Raw genomic sequence first — 19,830 nt, 5'->3', positions numbered from 1 at the left:
AACGGGTTTTAGATGTATTTAAAAACAGATTAGGCCTCTTCCGTACTGCTGTACGCCCAGAGCTGAAAGGGGCGTTTTAGGAGGAGTGGTAAGGGCGGGATGTGGACTGAGTTAGACTTAGTCGTACTGCAAGTATAACCGAAAGTTTAACGAGACTACCTAGATAGAACTTGTACGTTATGACTTAGGCGATGTAAAAACAGGTCTAAGTGCTCAGAAGGTATCTAAAGTGTCCAGATAACCACTGGAGACACAAAGTACAGACCCCCACACACTGCCCCAGTGATCACGGACCCCCCCCAACACCATAAAAATTGGAAGAAAAACATACATACCTGCCTCCAGAACATCAGCGCCTAGTAGAGCAGCACAGAGGTGGCTTAAGTAGGGCTATTGGGGTTGTAGACAGGTGGGTCTAGTAGGTTTTGGGGGGGTTCATCATGACCTACAAGGGAGTTGTGGTGAGATGTTTATGTGGCACCCTTTTTGTGAAGTTCGCAGCAGTGCCCTGTAAGGTGTCCCACTACTATGTTGCCATGTCTGGGTGTCCAGTCCATCACTTTGCTGGCTCCTCCCACATCCAAAAGGTCTTATTCTAGGTGTTTTTGATTTGGACGAATTTTTGGACAAGAATGGGGTATAAAGATAGATGACTTAGCGGTGTGGCCGATCATACGGCTGGACGTATAATTAGACGATTCTTGGGGAAAAAAAATATTTTGAGTGTATTTTTTGGGAATGGACTTTAGCCACTGCCGACTTTGGGCGACTAGCGACTTAGGCCCCAAACGGACTTAGGGCTCCTTTTATGAAGCCGCGTTAGCGGCTTTATTGCACGCACCTTTTTAGCGCGCGCTAACCCCCGCGCTAGCCGAAAAACTACCGCCTGCTCAAGAGGAGGTGGTAGCGGCTAGCGCGGCTGGCAAATTAGTGCACGCTATTACGCGCGTTTTAAACCGTTAACGTGGCTTCGTAAAAGGAGCCCTTAGATGAAATTTTTGATTATGCCCCTCCACCTCTTTCTCTCTCTAAGAGGGAGAGAATAATAATAATAATAATAATTTATTTGTATGCCGCCATACCGGGGAGGTTCTATGCAGCTCACAACACAGGAAACGATACATACAATTCCATCACAATATCCTGGTGAAATATAACAAAGAGCTACATACATTTCATTAATACATCAGAATAAAAAGCATGCCATATAGATAGAAATGCAAGTGATAAAAACATAATGAAGTTAAGAGAAAAATGTTAAGATATCAACTTATTACATAAATAAGTCTTTAACAATTTTCTAAAATCTAAATACGAAGAAGCTTCTAACATCATTTTACCGAGCCATGGATTCGATTTGGCGGCCTGAAAAGAAAAGGTTCTATCAAGGAACTTCTTGTAATGGCAAGATTTTACAGTCAGAGAAGGAGGGAGGCAGGAAGGGGCATTCCTCCCCCCCACCTCCTGCTCCCAGAGCTTGTTTATACATGCTTATGTTCAGTCTGTATTTTACTGACAACCTGTAAGCTAAAAGCAAGCAACAGTGTCCTGCTAGGTTCCTGTACTCCCTGTTCTTAGAGGTGCACCCCCCCCCCCTCACTTCCTCTAGTCCAAAAATCTCCATCTTAGGCGCGGAAACAAAGCTCTCCACATCCTTTCTCTTCCTCGCCACTCTTGGAATCTGCATCATTTTTTCACCAGCAGAAAAAAGTGAGGACAAAAGGATAGTCCTTCCTTAAGAACACACAAACTTTATTAGAGAACCACATAGAAACATAGTAGATGACGGCAGATAAAGACCTGAACGGTCCATCCAGTCTGCTCCTTAGTTATTCTCATAAAAATACATGATTAAATTAACTTGTCTAGGCTATAGACTAAAATCCACCTGGTATTGTCCTAGGTTCTAAATGCTGAAGCTGCCATCTAATCAAGCCATTGTGACATCACTGCTGAGGTTGGCTCTTAGGCATTGGTGGAATGAGGCATTATGACATCACAATCTCAGCTCTGGAATGTTGCTGCTCTTTGGGTTTCTGCCAGGTAACATAGTAACATGGTAAATGACGGCAGATGAAGACCTGAACGGTCCATCCAGTCTGCCCATTAGTTATACCCATTAAAAATACATGATTAAATTAACTTGTCTTTTCTTTGATATTTCTGGGTCGTAGTCTGTAAAGTCCATCTGGTACTGTCCTAGGTTACAAATGCTGAAGTTGTTGTCCAAGCTCACTCCAGCCTATCCAATCAGAATATCTACCATAAAGTCTGGCCAGTAACATCCTCATGTTCCTAGTTAGTGGAGTTCCCACTGATGCCCTCCCCAGCCCAATCCTACACCAAATCATCACATATGAGACACAGACCGTGCAAGTCTGTCCACTACCGGCCTTAGCTCTTTAATTTACATCCTTCATTTTCTAATTAGAGATCCTCTGTGTTTACCCCACGCTTTTTTGAATTTCATAAGAAGGATTACAGCTCAGCTTGACACGGCCAGTGTTTTGACACAGAAGTAATGTGTCTTCATCAGGAGTCGTTATGAATTCTCTCAAATCCGTGAGAATGATAAACAGTAGGGCAGTAATCCACAAACAGAGCGATTCACCAGAGCAGCAGGATGCAAAAACCATTGGCATCCACTTCTTCGGTCATTCAGCATCCAGCACAATCAGTCAACTGAACGGCATTCAGTTTATCTATTCTGCAGAAGGACTCTTTGTATTAGACGTGATCAGTACCGTCCTCGTGGTTTCAGCTGCCTACAATAAGTTCTTTGTTTACTTATTTGCAATAAACAATTAGAAATGAAGAGACTGGTTCTTCTGCTTGGAAATCGAACTTGTTTAGTTCACTATTTAGGGGTGAGCAAAGTATAAGGATCAGTGGTGTACCTAGCATATGTGACACCCGGTGCCCATCATTTTTTGGCACCTCCCCCCATCTGTACGAAAAACATGATTTTTAGTAACAAGCCACACGTCACACATGAGTACCTAGGAAAAGGCAGCATCTTACATATTGCAGTGAGCAGTACATCAATATACCCATTGTAAAACTAAACAAGCCAGACCAGTACAGATCAATCCTACACCGTCAATCCTAACAGAAAACCATGTCTTTCGAACACACAGAATACAGAAAACACCTTCACCTAGTATGAAATATGTCATCACAAACTAACCCCTCCCCCTTTTACAAAACTGTAGTGAGGATTTTAGCCATGGTGGTAACAGCTCTGACGCTCATAGAATTCTGAGCATCAGAGCTGCTACCACCACGGCTGGCGCTAAAAAACGCTCCACAGTTTTGTAAAAGGAGGGATAAAATAGAAATACATAGACAAAGGTTAAATTGAACCAGCAAGAAGCTGGACTCTGCATAAAATGCAACACCACAGAAACAGTGACATATGTCTCCTAAAGCAATAAATAAATAGAAAATTTTTGTTCTACCTTTGTCTTCTCTGGTTTCTGCTTTCCTCATCTTCTTGTTACTGTCTTCCTTCCATCCACTGTCTGCCATCTCTCTGCCCCTCCCTATATGGCATCTTCTCTCCTTCTATGCCCCTTCCAGAAACTGTATGCCTCCCCCCTTCCATCTCTCCTCTAGACCCCCCCCCCCACCCCTTTGGTCTGATATCCATCATCTTCCCTCTGTTCCCTCATGGTCTGGCATCTTTCTCCTTTCATCTCTCTTTCCCTCCCCCCTGTGGTTTTTAGCATCTCTCTCTTCTCATTTTCTCCGCTCAGATCTGATATCTCTGTCTCCTTCCCCATTCTCTAGCATCTCTCTCTCCTCTCTCTCTTCCCTTTCCTTCTCTGGTCTTACTTCTTTATTTTCTGCCTCCGTTTAAATTAAAGTCTTTCTTACTATGCAGTTCTCAGTTTCCCTCTTTTCACTATGTCTACCCACAGCATGCCGCCCCTTTCCTTCACCCCTCCACTATCTCACTAACTCTATCTTCTTCCTCCATCCAGCATATGTCCTTTTTCTTTATCCCTCCTTCCATCCATAGAAACATAGAACATAGAAACATAGAAAGATGACGGCAGATAAGGGCTACAGCCCATCAAGTCTGCCCACCCTATTGACCCTCCCTATTAAGTCTAATGACCCCCTTGAGTATGATTGTAATTATACTTCCACTCTACTGACCCGCTCTTTCAAGTCTATACCCTAGTGACCCTATCCCTTGGCATGACCCTCGTAGGGATCCCACATAGGTATCCCATTTTTTCTTGAAGTCTGAGATGCTGCGTGCCTCGATCACCTGCACTGGAAGCTTGTTCCAATGCTCAATCACTCTTTCCGTGAAGAAGTATTTCCTGGCGTCTCCACGAAACTTCCCTCCCCTGAGTTTGAGCGGATGACCTCTTGTGGTCGAGGGTCCCTTCAGATGAAAGATATCATCTTCCACCTCGACCCGTCCCGTGATGTACTTAAATGTCTCAATCATGTCTCCCCTCTTCCTACGCTCTTCGAGAGTGTAGAGTTGCAATTTGCTCAGTCTTTCTTCGTACGGAAGACCCATTAGCCCCGAGACCATCCTGGTGGCCATCCGCTGAACCGATTCAATTCTGACCACATCTTTACGGTAATGTGGCCTCCAAAATTGCACACAGTATTCCAGATGAGGTCTCACCATGGCTCTGTACAATGGCATCATGACTTCAGGCTTCCTGTTGACGAAGCTTCTCTTAATACAACCTATCATCTGTCGTGCTTTAGATGAAGCCTTCTCCACTTGAGTGGCTGCTTTCAAGTCAGCACTGATGATTACTCCTAAGTCTCGTTCTGCCATAGTCCTGGTCAAAGTTTCTCCATTCAGGGTGTAAGTTCTGCAAGGATTTCCGTTACCGAGATGCATGACCTTACATTTCTTGGCGTTGAAGCCCAGCTGCCAGATCGAGGACCAACTTTCTAAAGTACGCAGGTCTTGCTCCATAGCATCCTGTAGATTATAGCCGTTTACTATATTGCATAGTTTGGCGTCATCAGCGAATAAGGTTACCTTGCCTTGAAGCCCTTGAGTCAGATCCCCAATGAATATGTTGAAGAGGAGTGGGCCCAGGACTGAACCCTGTGGCACTCCGCTAGTCACCTCAGCCATTTTAGAGAGGGTACCGTTAACCACCACCCTCTGAAGTCTGCCACTAAGCCAATCTTTAACCCATGCAGTTAGAGTCTCTCCTAATCCCATCGATTTCATCTTGTTCAGCAGCCTGCGGTGTGGGACGCTGTCAAATGCTTTGCTGAAGTCCAGGTACACGACGTCCAAGGACTCTCCTGAGTCCAGTCTTCTTGTTACCCAGTCAAAGAAGCTGATAAGATTGGACTGGAATGACCTACCCTTGGTGAATCCATGTTGACTGGGATCCCGGAGATTTCCAGTATGTGTTCTCTTTCTCCACTTCCATTCAGCATTTGCTCTCCCTTCTCCCTACTTCCATCATCTTACCTCTTCTCTCTCCCCTTTCTACCCACTTCCATCATCTGCCCCCTTCTCTCAATCTCTCCATCCACCACAGGCCCATCTTTCTCCCTTCCTCACCTTTCCGATTTTGGCAACAAGATCTGCAACGCCCCCCCTCCCCCCTCCCCCCCGGACAACAGGCCCGGTCCGACAACCCTCCCTGCCCTGTGGCCGGCGATGTCTAAACTGCCTTCTTACAGCAGCCGGAGCATTGTAGTTGCATATGGCTGCCGTAAAGGTCATCTCTGATGCAACTTCCGGTTGTGTCAGAGATGACCTTTACGGCAGCCACACGCAGCTTCAACGCTCTAGCTCAGGGGTGCCCATACTTTTTGGGCTTGCGAGCTACTTTTAAAATGACCAAGTCAAAATGATCTACCAACAATAAAATTAAAAAAAAACACAAAGCACACTGAAAGGCAGAGAAAATGTTAATTATTCATATTCCGGGTTTTTTCAAAGAGGTCACGGCAGATGACTCTATGCAATGTCACCTCAGTAACAAAATACAAAAATAGACAAATACACCCCCTCCCTTTTTACTAAACCACAATAGTAGGTTTTAGCACAGGGAGTTACGCTGAATGCCTTGCGCTGCTCTCAATGCTCATAGGCTCCCTGCGCTAAAAACCGCTATTGCGGTTTAGTAAAAGGGGGCCATAGTGCAAAATATAGACAGCAGATATAAATTCAGACACATTTTGATCACTAAATTGAAAATAAAATCATTTTTCCTACCTTGTCTGGTGATTTCATGAGTCTCTGGTTGCACTTTGTTCTTCTGACTGTGCATCCAATCTTTCTTCCCTTCTTTCAGCCTTTATGCTTCCTCTCCTCCAGACCTCATTCTCTCCCCCAACTTTTTCTTCCTCTCTCCCTGCCCTTTCTTTCTCCCTGCCTCCCTTTCTTTTTTCTCTCTTCATGCCCCCTTCCTTTTTTTCTGTTTCCCTTCTGTCTCCCTGCCTGCCCCCTTTCTTTCTTTCTCCCTGCCTGCCCTCCACCAAGCCACTGCTGCCACCATCGGGGAACAGGCCCCAAAGCCACAGCCGCGGCTGCCCCAAACTCTCTCTGCTTCCCTGCGTCGGGCCGACCAGCATTCCTCTCCCCGATGTCAATTCTGCCGTCAGAAAGGAAGTTCTGCCCAGCCAGGCAGCGATTGGCTGGCCCGAACTTCCTCTCCGACAGCAGAATTGACATCGGGGAGAGGAAGGCTGATCGGCCCGGTAGATCGCCATGGCAAAGTGAGTCTATCACGGAGCCCGAGATGGGCTCCGCGATCGACTCACTTTGCCTTGGCGATCGACCATTTTCTGGACCTGGCCGGCTGTGCACCCCCCCTAAGGCTGCACCCGGGGCGGACCTCCCCCGCCCCCCCCTTGGTACGCCACTGATAAGGATCGCACAATTCCCAACCCCAATATCTTAAATTTGATTCTTGGATCGCAGTTGGACTTAATTCCAGGAAAGCATTTTTATTTTTGTACTGTAGCTGGACGAGGAGAGAAGGCTTTTTCAACCTTAGGGAAAATATTTGGGGGGGGATTGGGAAGGGAGCTGGGCAGAAGGGAGGCAGGAATCCTAGGATTACCATATAGCTCCAGAAAAAAAAAGAGGTCGGATTGAGATATAATAATAATAATCAATTTATATACTGCAAGGACCGTAAAGTTCTATGTGGTTTACAAAATATTAAAAAAATACAATTAAGAGAAGAAATTAGATAACCAAATAATTAAAAATAATACTATAATGATCTAAATAGTTCATTACAATATCCATGTCAGTTAGTTGCCTAAGGGCTCCTTTTACGAAGGCTCGCTAGGGCCTTAACGCCCGGAATAGTGCGCGCTAAAATGCCGCATGCGCTAGCCACTACCGCCTCCTCTTGAGCAGGCGGTAGTTTTTTGGCTAGCGCGAGCTAATCCGGTGCGGGCGCTAAAAACGCTAGCGCACCTTCGTAAAAGGAGCCCTAAAGTCTTTAAATGCCTCCTAAATTCCAGCATAATCAGACGTTCCAGGTCCTTAACCCCTGGTGCTGCCTGATATGACAGAAGATATTGATGATGTTTTTTAAAATTTGCAGCCTTTAACAGGCGGAAAAACAAAATTCAAATGCGAATTTCTTCTGTGTTTATTGGTTGCAAAAGAAAAAAACTCAGTTATATATTTAGGATGTCTCTATCTGTCCTCCTTACTTTCAGAAGAAGTAAAACCCGGATGTCTCAATCCGTCCTCCTTTTTCTGGAGCCATATGGTAACCCTAGGCAGGAAGAGCCTGTGGCCTTCCCAGAAGCATATATTTAATTCTGTTGGTATAAAGTAAGAGTGAGGAATTTAGTGAGTCATCATTAGAAGATTATAGGGATTTTTTTTATTTTTATTTTTTTGTAATTGGGAGACAGAGGTAGAGAGAATGTTTCCTCTAAGAGGAAGTAGCCTAGCCGGTTTGTGAGGCTTGGCAAGACCTAAAGTGAACCGTCTCAACAACTCAATATAAGCTTTAAGACAGCTGTGTTGTCTTTCTTTCCAGATCAGTTCAGGCACAGCTTGGTTACATGATCACATTTCTTTCCCTTCTGAGAACCCACAGATGATGGGGGTGATTGCTCAAGTCTGGTGTAAATATACAGGATGGGAGCAGAGTGTGATCTGAGATGAAGTGTGGTAAATCACCAAATATCACCAAAGGACCCTGGCTCCCCACCCTCTACTCCTGGCTCCAAAAATGTCTCTGGTGGTCCAACTGAGCCCTCCTGGAACTCCCACCCTCAACCCCAAACGGCCTTGGTGCCCCTTCCTGGACCCCTCGGATCTCCCCATAGGGTCAGTCTGCCAAATATGGCAATATGCATAAATCTGCATATGTTTATCATACCTACTGCCCCTTATTTGGCAGACTGATCCTATGCAGTGCATCCTGACAGCATGAAGGCAGAAAAAAGTGGGCAAATAAAACAGGGGAAATAAAACCACAAACTCAAAAGCAAAAAGACAAAGTGGAATTGTCCCAATCAGAATGATGAATGCAAATATCTTTATTGGTTCAAAATCTTGTATATGTATCCAAAGACTCAACGACACTATATACAAGATTTTGAACCAATAAAGATATTTGCATTCATCAGATGAGTTGAAGGACACTTTTTTAGTGCTCACCATTCTGATTGGGACAATTCCACTTTGTCTTTTTGCTAGAAAAAAGTGGGCACCATTCTTGCTCCCAACAGTGCATGGGGAGCAGGGACTACTTGGACCACCAGGGATATTTTTGTAATCGGGGTTAGGGGGTCTGGTGAAAGTCCCCTTGGGCTTCCAGCATGTTTACTGTTCAAGAAAGGGAGCAAGGAAAAACCTTTGGGGTGGGAAGTGAAGGGTTAGGGGTCTAGGAGCGGGAGGCCAAGGGGGACATTTGTGAGGATTGGGCAGGGTTCCAGAGAGTGATGGGAGTTCAGGGAATATAGGAGAATTGAGGAGGGAAGAGATGCAGTGAAGTGTCAGGTTTGCACTAGTGTCTACTAGAGATCTTGCACAAGACATCTAGCTCAAAATAGCTCACACTCGTGTGATGATGTTATCCTGTATGCTCTCCCATGCAAGCACACAGTTTTTGCATTAGACCTGTTGTTGCTGTTAAGTGCTGTTGAATTTGTTTAAAATCTATGGTTTCCTCATTCTCAGATCATAAATTAATTCTTAACCCAGAAAAAACTACTGCCTGTTGGTTGTCTGGTTGCTTGATTAGTCCCTCTATTTCTCCTGTACTTTTGAATTCACCACTTACAGTTGCAGATAAATTACGAGTAAAATATCTCTTCGATAGGTCCCTATCATTTTCTAACCATGTCTCAAAAGTATTAAAATCAGGTTATTTAGGATTGCGTAAGGCTTCAACCTTTGAAAAAGGTTCTAGAATCACCATTTTAAGCCAATCAGGGCCTTTGGCCCCTCCCACTGCATCCCAAAATGCATTGGGAAGGGGAAGTCCCGTTATTTGCAGCACACGGCCCTGTAGGCAGGAGGGAGGGAGCTTCCCTCCTGCTGTTTTCTCATCCAAAGGTTAGATGGGTTTGGGGATGTGGGAGGGGGGCCCAGGAATGTTGGGGGGATGGGGGGCATGGAGATGTCAGAGGAGGTGAAGGATTTCAGGGGGATGTCAGGGATGTGAGGGAGATATGGGGGATGTCAGGGGAGGTCTTGGGATGTCAGAGGGAGGGGTGTAGGGCTCCGCAGCTCAGCTGATGCTGGTAGGGGAAATCCCCATCAGCTGAGACACCATGAGTCCCTGAAACCGGCTTAGCTGAAGGGGATTCCTTCTGCCGCAATCAGACAAGGGAGTTAGTGGGTACGTCTACAAAACTTGCTTTTGTATGTTTTTCACATTGACATTCTTATTTTTGAAAATGAGCAAAAAAGGTAGACATCCTGAGGACCAAAACTTAGACCTTGCTCATTTTCAAAAATAAAAGCTAGCTTTGAAAATGGACATTTTTTCCTACTGGCTTTGTGGACGTCTTGCACAAAACACCCAACCTCAGACTTAGGCACACTTTCGATTCTGCTCCTCCATGTGGTTTACATTCAGGTACTCGAGCATTTCTCCCTATCTCTCACAGTGGGTTCTCACTCTATCTAATGCAGTGGTTCTTAACCTGGGTTCGACCGAACCCCAGGGGTTTGGTGAGTCAGTCTCGCGGGTTCGGCGGAGGTCAAAACACACCTCCGACTCATATAGCGCTTTGGTCACGTTCAATCATCTATCAGTTATTCAGTGATTTTGATCAAGACTGATCGTGTACTCGGTTTCTTGATCTATCATTCTGTAACTAACGCCTTATATACATCAATCAATTCCTGATCAAAATTTGTGATTTAACTGATAGATGATTGAACGTGACCGAAGCGCTTATGATTCGTGATGATACGCCCCGCTTGTCCATAATTGGCTGCAGGTGATCACGCAACATCGCTTGGCCTACCTGTGCTGCAGGGGATTTGATGCGCACAGTAGTCGAATTGTAACTGTTGTGATGGTACGTCGTGTGATACCTATCTTAATATTTTAATCCCTTACTAACTATGTCGAGCAAAATACAAAAGTGGTCGGACGAATATGTACAATATGGATTCACATGTATAACGGAACGTGATGGGAGTCAGCGTCCTAATTGCATGATTTGCCATGCCAAGTTGAGTAATTCTAGTCTAGCTCCGGCAAAACTAAGGGAATAAAGAAGGGTTCGGTGAACACGCATATGAAACTGGTGGGGTTCAGTACCTCCAACAAGGTTAAGAACCACTGATCTAATGTAACTGGGACAATGGGGGTAGGGGAGGGGGTTAAGTGACTTGCCCGGGGTTACAAGGAGCAGTGTGGGATTTGAACCCATAACCTCCACTCTGCTACACACTCCCCATTTACTTGAACTCTTAACTGAAATGTGTTAAGAAACAAATTTTTCTGCATATGCAGGCCCACAATGTTTTTACTAGATCTGGGACTGAATAGACAACAAAGCTTGAAAAATGCAGCTGAAAGCCTTCATTCCACTCGCTGAACTTTCCTTGTAACCCTGCAGCTATGCTTGTTTATACCCAAGTAGATCAAGATTTTCGAGCCTTTCTCATTTGTTACAGCCATGACTTGAACGACTTTGTTTTCTGGAATCCTTTCCCACACACTGCTCAAATGCAAGCAAACCTGAATTTGAGGCCTTGAAACATTTATGGCAGCAGGTTATTCATTGAGAATTGCAAAGGATGCTACCAGCTTCGTTTCAATGAGCTTTATGACCTCTCTGATGTCACTAACATCTGGAGCTGAGAGGAGAAAGTGCTCCAAATATGCCACAACGAATCTGTAATGTCACTACAAGCGAAAGCTCATCATGCCTTAGATAAATAGGCTCAAAATTACACATGCAATCTTAAGTTCAAAATCCAGAACAATAAAATCCAAATGATAAAAGGGATGGGACAAGTGATAAATGGGATGGGACGACTTCCCTGTAAGTAAAGGCTAAAGCAGCTAGGGCTCTTTAGCCTGGAGAACAGATGACTCAGGGGAGATAAGATAGAAGTCTATAATGAATAGATTTTAATCGCTTGTTTACTCTTTCCAAAAAATATCAGGATGGGAGGGGGGGGGGGGGAATTACATTGCATTACATTGATGTCTTCTATCCTGCTAATAGCTTTCAGTAATGAAGGATGTAATGAAGTTACTAAGTAGTAGATTTAAAACAAACTGGAGAAAATATTTCTTCACTCAACATGTAATTAAACTCTGGATTTTATTGCTGGAGAATGTGGTGAAAGCAGTGAGCTTAGCGGGGTTTAAAAATAGGTGTGGCTAATGTCCTAAAAGAGAAGTCCATGAGCCATCATTACGATGGACTTGGGAAAATCCACTGCTTATGTCTAGGATAAGCAGCATAAAATCTGTTTTACTGTTTGGGATCTTGCCAGGTCCTTGTGATCTGGATTGGCCACTGTTAGAAACAGGATCCTGGGTTTAATGGACCTTTGGTCTGTTGCAGTAAGGGAAATCATGTTCTTATGTTCAAATAGAACAATCTGGAAGCGGTCGGCATAATTAAACCTTTCCCTTTTAACTGAAAAGCATTTCTCTGGGACAGCCTGAATTATTTCCAGTGCTGTGGAGAATAGAGTGTCAGTTTACTTATAAACTGGTGAATTCTCTCTCTTTTTTTTTTTTTTTTTACTATATCTTTATTAATTTGTCAGTAAACAATGTATACTGACAACAAGGTAGAAAACACATAACAATCAAAAATCGACAAAGGAATAAAGAATAATATTGCATTGTGCTTCAAAGACATTTCAGCTGTCTCATGCAATCATTAATAACAAATTATATTCAAAATAACAGCAATCTTACTAACAGATTAGGTTATCCCTCCCCCCTACACCTTTCTCAAAAGTCCCCCACCAAATAACCAACAACTTTTATGTTGCAACTATAAACTGGGAATTTCCCAGGGTGTTTAATTTTACAAGATTTCCTTTCCTATTTGCGGGAGAAGTCAAAGAGCTCTTTTTGAAAGGCAACGATGTCCTACTTAATTACCTCCTAATCCCTCCCTCCCTCCAGTGTCTGGTTTTTTTTCAGACTTCTGCTCAGTGGCGGTGGCCCTGTCTCTCTCCATGCTGTAAGGCTTGATTTTTTTAAAACAAGGGTGCAAAGGGAAGAGGCTTTTTTGGCATCAAAATGGGAAATATAAAAAAACATTTAAAAATATTTAATCTATTAACCTCAAATTGGTTTTCATATTTACAAGCAATGGAGGTCAGAAAGAAAAACCGTGAAACTATTCCCACACTACACACACTTTGGCAGGGCGCCAGGAGCAGAAAGCTTCCCAGGTGGCACGTACAGTGGAAGTGGATTTTCAGGAGTCCAGACGTGCACCAGTAACTGCCATGTTGGAACGACAGGTTCTATTGTGGCTTTCTGAGCCAAAAGATAGGCACATGATTGGTGCTAAAAGCCAAGGCAAGAGAGGATGTTCACTGTCACCCACAAACACACAAGAAGAACACATTATCACCGAAAACATTTGCTCAGTAATATAAAATAGTTCAAGTAATTTGTTATAAAGAAAAGGAGGCCCATGGGGCTACATCTCAGTAGCTCTATGGCTGAAGATTAGCTCAAGGCAATATATATTTTTGATTTTATGCGATGGATTTTATTTTGCATCATTGACTTATATTTGTACTTCTGAAACCTGCTTAGGCTTTAGACAGGCTATAAATTTTTTAAAATAGATATTAAGATGTTGAGGTTGAATCTCTAGCCCTATCAATACTAAATCAACAATTTAAATTATTCCTTCCTTCTAGGAAAGGGATTAAAGGGGTTAAGATTTTCGGTCAATTTTTGATTTTTAAATTTTCACAACTTTGGAATGATCTTCTATCTTTTTTAAGAAGCTCTGATTCGCTTCAATCTTTTTGTAAATCATTAAAAACTGTTTTATTTGCTAAAACATTTTAAAAATTGAATTTGTAAAACTTCTTTTTATTTCTAATGTATTTTATCAGTATAAGTTAACTATTGTAAACTGAGTCGAGCCGTCATTGAATAATGACTCGGTATATAAAGCCAAGTATTAGATTAGATTAGATTAAACCAGCAGAATAAAGTGTGGGGGAAGGGTTTAGTCATGAATGGTGAGTGCCATGACTTTTATCCCTTCATTTGCTGTATTAAAGTTGCAGAAGCAATGGCTCCTTGGACCCTGATTTCTTGTAGGTACAATTAAGGAGAAGCTATTGGGTCTAGATACAGGGGTATGCAATTCCGGTCCTCGAGAGCCAGAGCCAGGTCAGGTTTTCAGAATATCCACATTGAATATGTATGAGATGAATTTGCATTCACTGCCTCCTTGAGATGCAAATCTATCTCATGCATATTTATTGTGGAGATCCTGAAAACCTGACCTGGCTCTTGCTCTCGAGGACCGGAATTGCCTACCCCTGAATTAACATAACAAAGAGCTGCATAAGCTGGTCATTCTTCTAGGAAGGACTGTACTAGAATAGACTTTTTTTTCCAACACTGACCCCTGCAGGTACATCTGTGAAAATATCAGTCATTGAAGTGTCTCGGTTCTGTTCTCTCTCGCCCTATCATTGACACAGCTAGAAAAACACCGGGAAGCCTGCTCACTTAGTAAGAAAACGCATTCCTTGAGATTTGCAGGTACCTTAGCAATGGTTTACTTGTTTCCGATGATCATTTTTTCTAGATCAAATTGTTTCCATAGGAAATAATGGGCTTGGCAGGGCAGCAACCAGAAGGCAGAAATGCCAATGACTTCACCCGGTCTGCCCGTCTGCTGTGCCATCACAGGCCTTACTTCATCCTGTGTTCTTATCCTCCCCCAAGATCCCTTTGTGTCTGCCTCCCATATGTGCTTTGAATCAGGGCCGGCTTAATCATTAGACAAACTAGGCAGCAGCTTTTGCTGATAACAAAAGACACTGTTGAGCATTTCCCTCCTTGTTGAATACTTTGATAAGTAGATATTTTTTTTTATATTGTTCCATGTTAATCCTATGATTAGGTTTCAATTTGCTGTTTCTACGTTTACCTCATATTTGGTCATTTTTATTATTGTAATGCTGTTAGCAAAAGTGTACGTTTTATGTTAAACTGTACCTGCTCTACACTAGAGAATGACACAGGGACAAATTTTTTCCCATCCCGGCGGGATCTCATTTTCCTGTCCCGTCCCCGCAAATTATTTTCCTGTCCCTGCTCTATTTCTGCAAGCTCCGTCCTCATTTGCACTATAAAACCATACTTAGCAACATTCTAGAGCTCAGATTGTGATGTCATAATGCCTCATTCCACCAATGCCTAAGCTCCGTCCTCATCTGCACAAGCCTCAAACCCTTTAAAATCCTAAGTAGCAACATTCTAGAGCTCAGATTGTGATGTCATAATACCTCATTCCACCAACTCCTAAGCTCTGTCCTCATCTGTGTGCCAAAGCAGCTCCTGATTGGTGAGGACTGGCTTTAATACAGGAAGAGCCGGTCAGAGCATACCGTGAGTGATTTCCTTCACTCGCCAGTGCTCCGGCTGCCCTCTCCTGCCTCTCTGGCTGCCCTCTTCTGTATCCCCTGCTAAAAACCATTTTTGCGGTTTTTCTACATTTGCGGGGGTTCCTGGAACAGAACCCCCACAAATATCGGGGGAGTACTGTATTGTATTGTATTGTATTGTATATATGGTAAAATGTAACCTGTTTTTGACTGTATCTTATGTATGTTATCCTGTAACCTGTTCGGAGCTTGTTGGGGAGAATGGAATAGAAAACGCATTACATAAATAATAAGCTATAAACTATAATTGTCTTTGCCCAATTTTAAAACACAACTACAGCAGACTCAGTTAACTGGCCCCCATGGGGACTGATAGATGCCAGATAAACATAAAACCTTACAGTTCTATGCAGTTTACAAAAGACTGAAATTGAAATGCAACGAGTAGAATAGCAGAATGAAAACTAGTTACCTAAAAACGTAGAAAACAAATAAGTTTTCAAGGGTCTCCATATTCTAAGTAAGAGAATGAACCAACTAATAACTGCTTGAAATCCTTATCCCAAATTGCCGTCTGATACGAAAGCATACGTTCATGGTACCTTTTGAACCTGCAGCCCTTCACTGGCGGATAAACAAAAAAAACATGAGCTTTACGAGAGTATTTTGGAGTGGAAACTGAAAATAGATCAATCAAGTAAAATGGAGCTTGATCCGTTAGGACTTTGTAATAGATACAACCTAGCTTTAAAAGAATACGTGCCGCAACCGGCAACCGATGTTTTCAAGTTTTATTAAAAGTTTGATGAATCGCTAAATTGTAATGCAAAACGATGTACAAGTCTAAAAAACATTTTGATATACACTAATCAATAAACATGAACAGACCCAGACGGGAAAATGGGGGAAGAAATGGGAAAGAAAGACAAAAAATGGAAAGAACGATAGGGAAGGGAATGACAACACTAATAGATGTGGTTCCCGATAGAAGGGGGTAACATGATTGAACCTTTTCAATCCAAAAATAAGTCTAACCACAGTGTTCTGTGTGATTTGCATCCTAGAAATAGTTTTTTTGACACCAGCCAATGTTACAATAATCAAGATGGCTCAGCACCTGTGATTGGACTAATAGCTTAAATGCCGAGACATCAAAATAAGCTCTGGAAGTCCTTACGAACTACCATAGAAACATGACGGCAGATAAAAGCCAAATGGCCCATCTGCAACATCCACTACATCCTCCTAAGACTCATAACATTTGCATCTCCTCTTCCTATAGGCTAAGGCTCTTTACACCTACATTGTGAGGTCATAGAACTTTATGGGTATAAAAACATTGTAAGATGATGGCAGATAAAGGACAATGGCTCATCTAGCCTTCCCATCCACAATATCCACTATCTCCTTCTCTCCCTATTGGCTATGGCTAACATTTGCATCTCTTCTTCTATAGGCTAAGGGTCTTTACACCTGCATTGTGAGGTCATAGAGTTTTATGGTTATAGAAACATTGTAACATGATGGCAGATATAGGCCAAATGGCCCATCCACAGTAACCATTATCTCTTTCTCTCTCTGAGAGCTCCCACGTGCCAATCCCAGGCCCTTTTGAATTCAGACACAGTTATACCGTATCCACCTGGCTTTGCACGATCAAATATTTTAACAGAGGAATAAATCGGATATTGTAAGGTTTTAACAGTAATAGAAGCTTCCGAAGCGTTCTGATGTGGTGAGGCAAAGAAAAACTTTGGGTTCCTTTTACGAAGGTGCGCTAGAGTTTTTAGCGCAAGCACGGGATTAGCGCATGCCATAGCACGCGCTGACCGAAAAACTACCGCCTGCTCAAGAGGAGGCAGTGGCGGCTAGCGCGCGGGGCATTCTAGCGTGCGCTATTCCACGCGTTAAGGCCCTAACGCGCCTTCGTAAAAGGAGCCCTCTGTCTTTTCGGAATTCAGTTTTAATCTGAATACCGTCATCCAACCCTCTCGATCAATCCAATTACTTCTTCAATAATGTGAATAATACTAGGAACCGATGATGGACATGGAATTATAACAGTAATATCGTCGGCATAGCTGAACAATTTTACTCCCAGATTACCTAGTCTAGTACCAAGTGATGAGAGATAAACATTGAATAAAAGAGGAGAGACCGGTGAGCCCTGGGACGTCACATGGGGTCTTCCACTCAGCAGAAGAGGCATTTCCATACGGACTTGATATGTACATGATACCAAAAATCTCTGAAACCAAGCAAGTGCCTATTAAAAACTGGTTCATAGACAGTAACGCGGAAGACAAAGGCGCGCGCCGACAACTGAGCGCAAGATGGAGACGCGCACCAAAGAAAAAGACTGTTTTTAGGGGCTGCGACGGGGGTTTTTGTTGGGGAGCCCCCCCACTTTACTTAATATAGATCGTGGCGGCGTTGTGGGGGGTTTGGGGGGTTGTAACCCCCCACATTTTAGTGAAAACGTAACTTTTTCCCTAAAACTTTTTCCCAAACCCCCCACAACGCCCCCACAACGCGGCGCGATCTGTATAAAGTAAACCCCACACCCCCTGTCGTAGCCCCTAAAAACAGTCTTTTCTTTGGCGCACGCCTCCGCGCTGCGCTCAGTTGTCTGCTCGCGCCTTTGTCCCGGCGCGCTTTTGACCTGACACCTAAAAACTGGCCTAACTAATACTATACCCCATACTATGCCATACCTTAAACTGTTCCAGGCAAACTACCGGACATATGGTAGGCAAAGCGTGGGTGTGCCAAGTTTACACTTACATTTCGGCCAAAAATTGATTTTATTTTCATTTTTATTTAAAGTAGAATTTTTTTGCTGGGGTGCTTGAGAGTTCTGGTTGCTTGAGTTCCGGTTAACAGAGAGTCTACTGTCAAACATTAGTTAGACACTGGTGGCCCATCATCTTGGGACTTGTATGCCACCTTTTTTGCAGTTATACAACCACGTTCAAAGCAGTTTCCATGCAGGTACCTCAAGCATCTTCCCTGTCTGTCCTGGTGGGCTCACAATCTATTTCATGCATCTGGTGCAGTGGAGGATGAAGTGACTTGCCCAGGATCACGGGGAGCAGCGTGGCGATTGAACCCACAACATCAGGGGGCTGAGGCCGTAGCTCTCTACACTCTCCTCCCGAGAGGCCCATCAGTCTGACCCGGGTATGGCTATTCTTATGTAGCATTAACATTTGCTATCTTTCAAATAGATGCCATGTGGTTGAGGATCAGTGAGCCTGGCATTGAGCACGGGCACAAACTCTGTCTTCAGGTCTGAGGGCTCCACGTAGAAAATAAAAGGTGAGCAGGTGTTTGTGGGCAGGTTGAAGGTATAACGAGGCGGAGGATGTTAAGGGACAGACTTTTTTTCTGCTTTCCAACACACTTTAGAAAGAATGTCTCCCGAATATCTGATTTAACAATTGCTATTCAAGAATTTTCCCATAGTCATCCTCTGGGACCAAAACAATTGGGGGTGAAAGACACCCAGTAAAGAATATTTAATTACAGAACTCAAAAATGTCGCACATCCTATTTGCATATTTCTTTAAAAAAAAACCCAAACAAACAAGGAAGTAGATCCTTTCTAATATATATTTTTTGTTCTAAAGCACAAAGGGCAGTTTCTCTGTTAGTATGGCACAGAAAAACACATTAAATTGTCATAGAGACAGAAAGAAACCCCAGCCACTCAAAGCTGCAGTTTGGTTTCTAGGACAATACTTGTGACTGGACTCCTCTCTTTTTACCAGGATCTCAATAGAAGTCAATGAGGATCCTGGAGATCCTGCAAATCCTGGTTTTACCCAGACCCTTTTTTCACCCTCCTGTTAACCTAAGGGAAGAAAAAAAAAGTTTCAGAAAATGAAATGGAAGACCCGATCCCTTCCATATGTCATTTGGAGAGAGGTCCTTCACACACAAAAAAAGCACAGAACATAGTAGATGACGGCAGATAAAGACCCGAATGATCCATCCAGTCTGCCCAACCTGACTCCAAACCTAAAGCTTGCCCCCCCCTGGAATCGCTCAAACCCTCTCCCGGATCCGAAGCACATTTTAGCAGCTGTTGTGTTGTGTGTGTCGATTTGGGATCTGTTGCGGATTAAAAGTGGCATTGGTGTAGGGAAATTCCCCCCTCCCCCCAAATTGTCACCAGGACTAGAATCTCTCTTACCTGTCTCACTTTCCTGCTGCTGCCATTGCCCTGGCAAAGTTGATCTCGAGCACTTGACAGAGCTGCCCGAGCTGACCGAACGGGGACTCACTGACACGGCGGCTTGCTCGAAAACCCGGCCTGGCTCACCGGATCGGAGGCTCACTGCTGCTCGCTTCCTGCGGTTGCAAGTTCCACTTGCACTTTCATTTCTAAATGCGAACTGAGCGAGCAAGTCGAGTGGCAACTTGCTCTCTGCAACAAAACAAAACAAAAACGCTCTAGGCCCTGTATTGTGTAAAACGGGCGTTTGCCAAGTCTACATACAGGCTGCAATCCTCCCCTTTGCAATATTTGGCACGTGGTAAGGGATGCATGTTAGAGGTCAGTAGTGCTTTCAGGCAGGATGGGGAGCTTTCCTCTCCAAACTCATCTGCTGCTCTGTGTTTGGGGAACCACCCTGACCAGGCAGCATGGTTCATGGAAAGGACGAGTCTCACTTGTCACCTAAGTCCAGAGACTATGAGTAGAGAATGACATGGGGACAAATTTGTCCCCATCCCCGCAGGAACTCAATTTCTCTGTCCCGTCCCCATGAATTTTG

At 43.7% G+C, this 19,830-nt stretch overlaps 1 protein-coding gene across 3 annotated transcripts in view; it reads right to left on the bottom strand.

Annotated features, from left to right (window-relative positions):
- Positions 1-19,498, bottom strand: part of LOC117361215 (synaptotagmin-like protein 2) — a 156,032-nt gene extending 136,534 nt beyond the window's left edge. For 2 of the 3 annotated variants that reach the window (XM_033946250.1, XM_033946251.1), the window contains exon 1: positions 19,248-19,498. The gene's annotated coding sequence lies outside the window, so the exon portion shown is untranslated. The remainder of the gene's footprint in view (positions 1-19,247) is intronic. The other variant, XM_033946252.1, reaches the window with a different exon arrangement.
- Between the last annotated feature and the right edge of the window lie 332 nt (positions 19,499-19,830).

This window comes from Geotrypetes seraphini, chromosome 5 (genome assembly GCF_902459505.1).
Source record: "Geotrypetes seraphini chromosome 5, aGeoSer1.1, whole genome shotgun sequence".
NCBI lineage: Eukaryota > Metazoa > Chordata > Amphibia > Gymnophiona > Dermophiidae > Geotrypetes > Geotrypetes seraphini.
Note: the sequence above shows the minus strand (reverse complement) of the source record. Positions and strands in the feature narration are given on the sequence as shown.